Source organism: Liolophura sinensis, chromosome 6 (genome assembly GCF_032854445.1).
Source record: "Liolophura sinensis isolate JHLJ2023 chromosome 6, CUHK_Ljap_v2, whole genome shotgun sequence".
Taxonomy (NCBI): domain Eukaryota; kingdom Metazoa; phylum Mollusca; class Polyplacophora; order Chitonida; family Chitonidae; genus Liolophura; species Liolophura sinensis.
Window position 1 is genome coordinate 56363231 of NC_088300.1, and position 10320 is coordinate 56373550.

Below are 10320 nucleotides of genomic sequence, written 5' to 3' on the forward strand. Positions count from 1 at the left end.
AGGAGTCCTAGAAGTATAACAGTTTCGAATTGTAAAGTACTCAGCGGTGATATTCCATTTTGAATAGCAAGTGAATGGATAATAATGAACAATTATTTTTATATTTTTTATCTGACTGTTGTTTTACGTCATGCATTCTCCAGAACCTTCCACTGATATGATGGCGGTCATGTTTTGTGGGTGGAGGTAAACCGGAAACCTTCCACTGACACGATGGCGGCCATGTTTTGTTGGTGGAGTAAACCGGAAACCTTCCACTGATACGATGGCGGTCATGTTTTGTTGGTGGAGTAAACCGGAAACCTTCCACTGATACAATGGCGGTCATGTTTTGTGGGTGGAGTAAACCGGAAACCTTCCACTGATACGATGGCGGTCATGTTTTGTGGGTGGAGCAAACCGGAAACCTTCCACTGATACGATGGCGGTCATGTTTTGTGGGTGGAGTCAACCGGAAACCTTCCACTGATACGATGGCGGTCATGTTTTGTGGGTGGAGTAAACCGGAAACCTTCCACTGATACGATGGCGGTCATGTTTTGTGGGTGGAGCAAACTGGAAACCTTCCACTGATACGATGGCGGTCATGTTTTGTGGGTGGAGTAAACCGGAAACCTTCCACTGATACGATGATGGTCATGTTTTACATGTAGGTGGAGTAAAAACGGAAAATCGCAGACCTTTGACAAGTTACTGAGTCACACATGCGACATACAAATATGCATAATCTATATTGATGGAAGATAATTAGTGATTTTGCATGTGTAAGATAGCATACCGTCACTATAGCTCCTAGGAAAAGTGAGAGTGAGTTACTTAATAAAAAGTATAGTACAGGCTGTGGTACATTTTATGTATAGGGAGCCGCTCAGTATGCACCACACACCTAAACCGCATTTAGAATTCAGCAAGTAACAATGTCGCCAGTCCGCATGGCGAAAAAAAATGTAATCAGCTGCATGTAAATAGATGGTGAAGTTATTTATTTGTTGTCCAATTCGGTACACTCAAGTCAAACCCGTGTCGGGTCATACCAAAGACTTAAAAATGGTATACTTGTTTTTGCCTCGCTTGCATGGCACTCAGCACTGAGAGGTTAGAAAACCTTCCCACATACGGCCGGCACCCAGTTATAGAGCTTAGTCTTATAACTAAGCCGTCCAATGGAATGTCTCAGCACATGTATCTTCAGTCACATGCTGTTTCTTATTCCACTGTCTTGTACACTGGACGGACACGCTTATTGGTCACAACAGCTCCTTCGCTCTGGTACTTCATGGGCCTAAACCTGTAATATGCATTTGAAATGAAGTCGAAATGAAATCTTCAGGCAATACATATATCGCTACACTTTTATATCTTTCCGTTTACAACCTTGATGCGTCGGCTAAGCTATAGTCTTAATTTCTGCCAAAATCCAGTCAATAACTCATTTATCAAGACGCTTTAAAATACATCAAGTGACGCTTTTACTGACTAATTTCAACCACAGCTTAAACACTGTTCATTCAGAATCATACTTGTAAAGCCATTGTTCCACTTCAAAACCAGTGATGATAGAAATGCATGTGTGTTATCATTAAAACACATGGATTTCAATCATTTCGATGTTTTTCATTAACCAAAGGGTCACACGGTTCACTGCCAATCACATTTTACTCTTCTTGATATAAAGAACATTAATCGCTTGTGTAGAAAATCGCCACAATGAAAATTAAGGGGGTTCTTAATTACGTTCACATTGTTCCAATTTCATCAGATTGTACCTGACGATGGAACGAAATGGTGGCAGGATAGTGCGAAGTGATGTCACGATAGCGAAAGTATGGAACAACACTGCGATGACACGATACTGCGACACGATGACAAATATACTGCAAAGCGATTGACCGAAGCTAAAATGTGATGATCGCACGTAGGATTTTTGTGCATCTTCTAGCATAGAAAAATGATTAAAATATAGAAAATACACTGTCATACTTACCATGCTCAGGCTGACTTAAGTATGGGTTAACATATGTCACAAATTGTTTAGAAAGTATCCTAAATATTTCAAAAAGAAAAATATTTAGAGACACTCTAACAAAAACCATATAAACTTGGTCATTGTGCTTTAGACTTTTCTCATTTCCATGAGGGCAGTATTGTACAAAATAAAGCTGGAATTAAACCATATTCTTAAATAACAAAAATACTGTTACAGAACTGCAAAACTCCTTTGTTTATTGACTGTAGGGTAGATTGTCAATATCGATCGTTCACACGCACCTACATGTGGCAGTATAACTGTTCTGACTCGGCACATCTGGCTGTCGTCTGTTCATCTCTGACAAAGGCCTCGTGGCTATTGTCTTACAGATGATTATTAATTTACCTGTATGTGCATTACACCTCTGTATGGTGATATATGTATGGTCTTCCTATAATTTATATATATATATATATATATATATATATATATATATATATATATATATATATATATATATATATATATATATATATCCAGCTCTTGTTGGCTACGCGGGAAGGTCTGTCAGATTTCCCCCGGTTTCCTCCAACCATAAAGCTATTCCACGTCGTATAAGTGGATTATTCTTGAGTACGATGTAAAACACCAATCAAATGCATGTAGTATCTTAAACTGTCATTAATTTTGGGGGGAGTTTTTAAACCCATTTAATCTTGAAGCTTATTCATTCGTGATGAAAGCCCAAATGATGAATCATTAGATATGCTTTCCTGGAAATCACACATTAAGACGATATTATTTTCCCCACCGCTTTAAACTGTTCAAACAGTATGCCTACTACCATTTACAAGAAACATTAGCTTAGTCCATGCGGATATTCCACAGGCAACGTACGGCCACTGTTGAAGGGTTCTGGTTGCTGGTCAGCGTCCCCTGCGCTTCAGTCTCTTTTTACTTGGGGGACCTGGTTGACGTCGAAGCAAGCGGAGGAGTTATGCTGGTGACTGTTTACCCTAGTGGATGTTTACAACATGAGGATTTATTACCAGGCACCCCAGAATGCCCTGGGACCCAAGCGAAGCAAATGTCAAGACCAGCAAAGAATAGAGAGGACGACAGAAAAACTAATTCGTACAGGACAGGGTGGCATTTTGTCCCATTAAATGACGTTATTGACTGTAAAGCACTAAGAGAATCTGTGAATATAACAGCTCTTAATGGTCTTAAATCCAAAAGAAAGAGCAGAGCATTAAGAATTGCACAGAGTTCGGCTGAATATACAGACAGGTTATCCGACAATCTAAGAACTATTTCATATCGCAATTCTGGTAGGCAAACCAAAGCCCCAGTCTTACCAGTAGCATGACACTTAGAGGCATCGATATAAATTTGCATGTATGCAGACCAATTGCTGCTTACGTATTCGTTAGAAATCACAGAAATATAGTGAGAACTGTCTGATTTCTTGACCTGAGAGTGCAGGTCCATGGATACAAATGGTGTTTGGACCTTTCTGGGTGGGAGGGGGTGGGAGATGCCTGGACACATTCCTTCTGTAAACTTCCGGTACTGACCCCAGCACTCTGCAAAATATCCTGAGCACGAACATTAAAAGGCTGTGACTTTTTTGGCATTATAGAGAGAATCATAAACACTGAACTGGCTTAATTATGTAGAGAGCTTTCTAACTCCATCCCAAATTTTGCTGTGTGCTGTTTGCGTCTAATTGAGAGCGGTAGTGGACCTGAAGAACATTTAGAGTAGTAGTTTTCATCTCTACAGTGCAAATTCGTAACGCTGCACACTGGATAGAGTCAAGTCTAAACGTTAAAGTATCGCAAGCCGAATCAAAAGCTTCACATCCATAATCAGCCTGGATCGAATTAACGACCTATATATTAAGAATAAGGATTTATAATCAGCTCCACGGCTTTTCCGATATATAAACCTCATCAAGTTAAGCACTTTTTTTGCATTTGAGAACAACATTATCAATATGTTTGTGCCAGGTTAATTTGGTGTCAAAAGTAACACCCAAGTATCGGAAGAATGAAGACAGCTTTATATTGGTGTTACCGAGCTTAAGCGATATGTGCGGCAAAATCCTCCTTTTCGTGAACACAACCGCCTCTGACTTCATACACGAAAAACGGAACCCCCAAAGCTTACTCCATCGTATTATTGCGTCTCGAGCCTGTTGGATGTGCAGCGTTCAGATCCTGGCACTAGAACCACAGAGCTTTGTCGTCTGCAAAAAAGAGTACAAGGGATGATAAGATGAAGGACAGAGGGCAGATCATTTGTAGCAATGTTGAAAAGAGCGGGAGATATTACACTACCCTAAGGAGTACCATTCTCAATATTCATTGGATTTGAGTAGGTCTTACCAATTCGAACTCGCGTAACTCGCTCAGACAAAAAGCTTTTCACCCAGCCGAGCATTTTATCTCCGATACCAATATCCTGCACCTTGATGAGTAACCCTCTTCTCCATATCATGTCGTATGCCTTCTCGATAACCAAGAACACAGCCAAGACAGGCTCTCTGTATAAAAACGGCTTTTGGACAGAGGACTCTAAATGCACTAAATGATCTGATGTGCAACGGTTATTTCTATACCCACTCTGCACATATGAAAATTATTTTTAGTTAGAAACCACACAAGTCTGGAGTTTACCATGGTCACCATTTCATACAGCTCCGATGTTGATGCTATCGGACGGTACCACCCCGGCCCTGCAGCATTCTTTCTGGGCAATTGGAATCACCATGGCTGTTTCCAGCACGCTGGAAGACTCATTCTTGACCAAATAGTGTTGTACAACAGCAATATAGCTTTAAGGCATTCATCAGGTAGATTTTTTAACATTTATTTTTTTATTTGATTGATGTTTTACGCCGTACTCAAGAATATTTCACTTATACGACAGCGGCCAGCATTATGGTGGGAGGAAACTGGGCAGTACCCGGGGGAAGCCCATGACCATCGCAGGTTGCTGGAGATCTTCCCAGTTACGGCCGGAAAAGAAGCCAGCATGAGCTGGACTTGAACTCACAGCGACCGCATTGGTGAGAGGCTTCTGGGTCATTATGCTGCGTTAGCGCGCTAACCAGCTGAGCCACGGAGGCCCTCTTTTTTAAACATAGATTCATATACCCATCCTCCCCTGATGTGGAATCTTTTTTCCTATTCAGAGCTTGCTGAAGTTCCAGGAGAGAGAATTCGTCATTAATGGCCAAATCATCGAATAAAATATTATCAAAACTATGGAATAGTTCTTGTTGTTTTTTGTGTTTGATAAAATCAGAATCAATGCTACTAGAACTTGAAACGTATGCAAACTTTTCCACTGGCAGATTACACTTATCAAAGTCACTAACACAGGATGAATTATCAGATATCAATGTAGGAATACTATTAGACTTCTTAGCACCACTTACTGCCTTTACCTGGGCCTATACCCTCTTTAGTGGTGCTGAACTAGTAATGTCAGAGCAGTACTTTCGACAATAGGCTTTCTGGGCTTGCTTGGTTGTACGCTGTGCAATAACCTTACATTTCCGATAAAAAAAAACCATATCGTTGATCAAGCGGGTGTGGGACTCTCTGTTCTTTGCTCTTTTACGCTGACGTATGGCATCAGCACACTCTGTCGTCCACCATGGAACTGGGGGCTTCGACCAGACCGCCTCTGACTTCGGTATGGAGATACTGGCTGCAGAGTTGATAGCGCCTATAATGTTGTCAGTAAATTGATCAACGTTATCAGAAACAACAGATTCATTAAATGACGACAAGCATTCAGTGGCATAGGTACTCCAATCAGCTCTTTGTATTTTCGATCTAGGCAGGTTACCTACATCATTATATTGTGGTGATACCACGAATGTAGCAGCCACAGGGTGGTGATCACTTCCATAAGGTGAATCATAGTAGACATACAATGAAAAACCAGGACATAACTCATTGGAACGCAAAGCCAAACCAAGGGCAGATAACTTGCCCGAGCGGACGTCGAGTCTTGTCCCACATCCGTCTTTTAACATAATTAAATCATTATCATCGACGAAGTCTTCAACTACAGAACCACTGGCATGAGTTGATGAGCTACCCCACAACACATTACGTGCATTAAAATCACCACAAATTATTTTAGGGCCCTTAGCAGTCGAAACTGACACTGCGCTCAGAAATATCCAGACTATTATATCTAGTTTATCTATTCTCAACCCGACCCTCTGTAAAGAAAATTTGAAATCCCTGGACTTCAATACTACAGAATTCTGGGAAGTGAATTTTCGTGAATGAAATACCACTTTTCATTAACATATCCAGCCCACCCCTGGCTATACCAATTCTGTCATTTCTTTTTATGAGATATCTTGGGAATGTAACGTTATACTTAGGTTTCAGAAATGTGTCTTGGAGACAAATTACATCAGGCTCAACATTAACATCAGCTAAGAAAACTTTGAATTCTTGACCATGAGCAAACAAAGACTGAATGTTTTAATGCAGTATACAGAAAGCCATCGTGAGGAATATACACACGGATGTTTAGATTTCTTGTATAATCCATCATTTACCGGCGATGTTCCTTTGCTTCAGCAGAGCCACAGGGAACAACGATCTCACTACCAGGATGGCGACGAGTGCAGTCAGCGATGAAACTGATAACTCCGAGTTCTTAGGAACTTTAGCACAATGAAACAAAATTTCTGTTATCATTACCACAACATTCGCGAGGGTAACACCCAGTAGTCCGTCTGGATAGCCATGTCATTGTCAGCCTTTACGCCAATAGAATTAGTTTGTAGTCTGTGTTTAAGGATAAATGGTTTCGGGTGTGATACACGCTCAAGGCTTCTAGTTGCCTGGGAACACTGTACATCGTTTTGGTCGGACTGCACATGGTCGGGATAAATGTGTTCGGGACGAGCGTTGCGAACAGATTTTAAAGCTGCGGAGCACGAAACATTCTCGGTAATTCTGATATACTGAGTCTTACTTGCCTCCTTCCTGGCAGGACAGCCGCCACAAGCAGCACTATGGCTACCTCCGCAGTTGACACATTTAGGGGAGGTTATGTTTGGACATTGCTCATAGTTATGAGAGCCACCACAGCGGGAGCAGCGAGAGGAACCTCTACAAGATTTCGACGTATGATTCGGGTGCTGGCAACGGAAATATCTCAGTACAGGGGGAATATAACGCTTTACAGTAAATTTCTCATATCCTAATGACACTTCTGTTGGCAGGTCATCTCGATCAAAATAAAGCAAAATGAAAGATGATACCTGACGATCTTTACCTTTTTTCATCCGTTCAGCTTTAATGCATTTCTCTTTACGTAAAGCCACCTGGATTTCCAAAGTTGTTACACTTCCTTCAACATCTTACATGACATGACATAGATGGCTGGCAGCATTGTATGCCTTTGCCCAATATAGAAGTCAGCCTAATCAAACTGCCAGAGCATGTTACCTGTAAATCGCGTGATGGCAGTCTTTTCACGGACTCCCAACAACTTCATGTAAGGCTTCACCAAAGTTCACAGGATTCAACGAGCATAAAGGGAATCCACCCACACCAGATATAACATCTAAAGTACAGTTTGTTTCAGTTTCTCTTGTTTTCTTTCCGCCCTCGCCTTCCTCACAATCATTCCAATTTCGCACCCGCTTGCCCCGCCCTGAAGGTTGCACCTAAGTGAAATCTATATCGTCGCCATCGTCCACCAGTGTGGCTTAAATGACTAGCAGTAGCCTAAATAAACTAGGTGCAACCACAGTGAGATTATTTATATGGCAGTTAAGAGAAAGGAGGGATGCCTCTGGGGCGACTCAGAGGTGAAAGACGAAAGGAGCCCTTGTTATTTTATGAGTGAATATTTCACTTATACGACGGCAGCCAGCATTATGGTGGGAGGAAAACGGGCAGAGCCCGGGGGAAACTCACAATCATCCGTAGGTTACTGCCAGACCTTCCCACGTACGGCTGGAGAGGAAGCCAGCATGAGCTGGACTTGAACTCACATCGACCGCATTGGTGAGAGGCTTCTGGGTCATTATGCTGCGCTAGCGCGCTAACCAACTGAGCCACGGAGGCCCCAGGGGTTGATTCTGGGGCAAAATTTATTTACCTGTAGGTTGTTCGACCCATTTGAATGCAATTACAAGTCATACGGTGTGCATATACACTGTCAAAAAGTTGGTAAAGGACCCCTTGCAACTAAATAGAAAAACGCCCCACTTTGTCGCAGCAGTGAGGTTCATTTTCATGCACAAAAATAAATGAAACTTACTGGAATATAAAGGACAATTACTGAAGAACATGTGTGTGAAAAACTGGAGTGATGCACTTTATACTTTTTATGAATTCCCTTCATAATAAAAGTATCATTACGTGAAACAGTATCATTTCTACATATTTGATGTCAAGTTAGGGAATAGTGATCTATAACGAAGTATCGTGTTGGCTCACGCAACTATATTTTCATAAGATGAAAAAAAAATTTGGAAATTCAGAGGAACTCTGAGGAACTACATGCATTATAATAATATTTCTTGACTTCTAAGGCGTTGTCCACGTTGGTCCAGTGGTAACCTGCGTCCGTTCAAACCCTTGTCTCCAATAGAATAACGAATTTGATTCCTATTGTTGCACACTTTTACACAAGCGTTACTAGTATTGACGTCAGCTAACAGCATATCGTACAATTACATTGAGAAAGTGGGCACCTGTTAATCAGTTAAGCTTCACAAGGAATGTCTATTAAAGACACGTATATTCACGATATAATTCTTAAGACAAAACTTGTCTCAAATACCAACCTTATAGACGGACAACGATATTATCGTATGCATCAAACGGCAAACAGTAGACTGATGGTTAGCAACGAATATTTTTAGCTTGGCCTATTTCATCGTCAACAGCCTTTATAACCCGGGAGCTGAATGCCAAAGTACATTCAAGCTCGGGAATAAAGCTGCTACTGATCATATACAATTCCTCAGTGTTCCAGATTTTTAGAAACGCGATATTGTGCAACCCAATGACAGGACGGTTTCCTATCTAATTGCAAGGGCTTCTTTGCATGTTTTTTAAACAGTAAATATACAGCCAATGGTTTTGTAATTTACGCTTACAGTGAATTTCACTGTACATGTGGCAGTCATGTGACCCCAAACTCTAAACTTACCTTCCAAACGACCTTCAATGTACAGTGGAAACATTACAGTGATAACTGGAAAATTACCGTACCGTGCCTGTAATTCACTTATGCGTTGACTAGTGTATTTACTCCAGTTCCCAAAGTGTGTATACTGAAATGATTCATGCGATTGTGTGCATTGCGTTATAAGACATGTGCATCTGGATTTGTATTTATACCGACAGGTGTCACTGGGAGGAACATGTAATTGGTCGAACCTCTCATATTGATCGACAAACGTAGCAGCACATAGAATATGCATGGGACACCTTATCGATAAACATGTCCAGTCGCTATCTGTATTTAAGCCGTGATTAAAACAATACCTTTCAAATGGAGTTTAATTATGTAAAAGCCTGTAAATAACTCTATTCACATGTTTAAAAATTAGATATACCCACAACATATATTATAGAATTATGCATTTATGTATTTAGTACATATATTGATGTGGAAGAATCGGTTTTATTTTTCTAGGGAAGTAACAAGCTCTGTGGAGTTTTATTCCCGCCATGCAGTGTATGTTTTACACCGTATTGTTTTGCGATACGTATGACCAAATTTTTCCATATGTAACATTTTATTTTATTATTATTATTATTGTTCATATTTTTGTACTAAATTAATACTGTCTGTATTATGAACTGATAAAGTAACATTTACAGTCAATGCATAGAAACAATACCTGTGCATTGCCAGGTAGATAAGTTTCAAAACTGTGTCTATTTTGAGGTAACGAAATAACTCCATATATACGTATACCTTGCATACCGCTTGATCAAAAAGCTGCTTTCATCGCGAAGAAAGAACACTGTCCGCTGTTTTCATTTATTTATAAACCTACTTGATTGAGTTTTTATGCGGCATGAAAGTCCCACATATGATGGCGTCAGGTATGAGCGTGCAAGGAAACCATATGGCCTCGGTAAACTCTTTTTTTTTTTTTTTGATTGGTGTTTTACGCCGTACTCAAGAATATTTCACTTATACGACGGCGGCCAGCATTATGGTGGGTGGAAACCGGGCAGAGCCGGGAGGAAACACACGACCATCCGCAGGTTGCTGACAGACCTTCTCACGTACGGCCGGAGAGGAAGCCAGCATGAGCTGGACTTGAACTCACAGCGACCGCA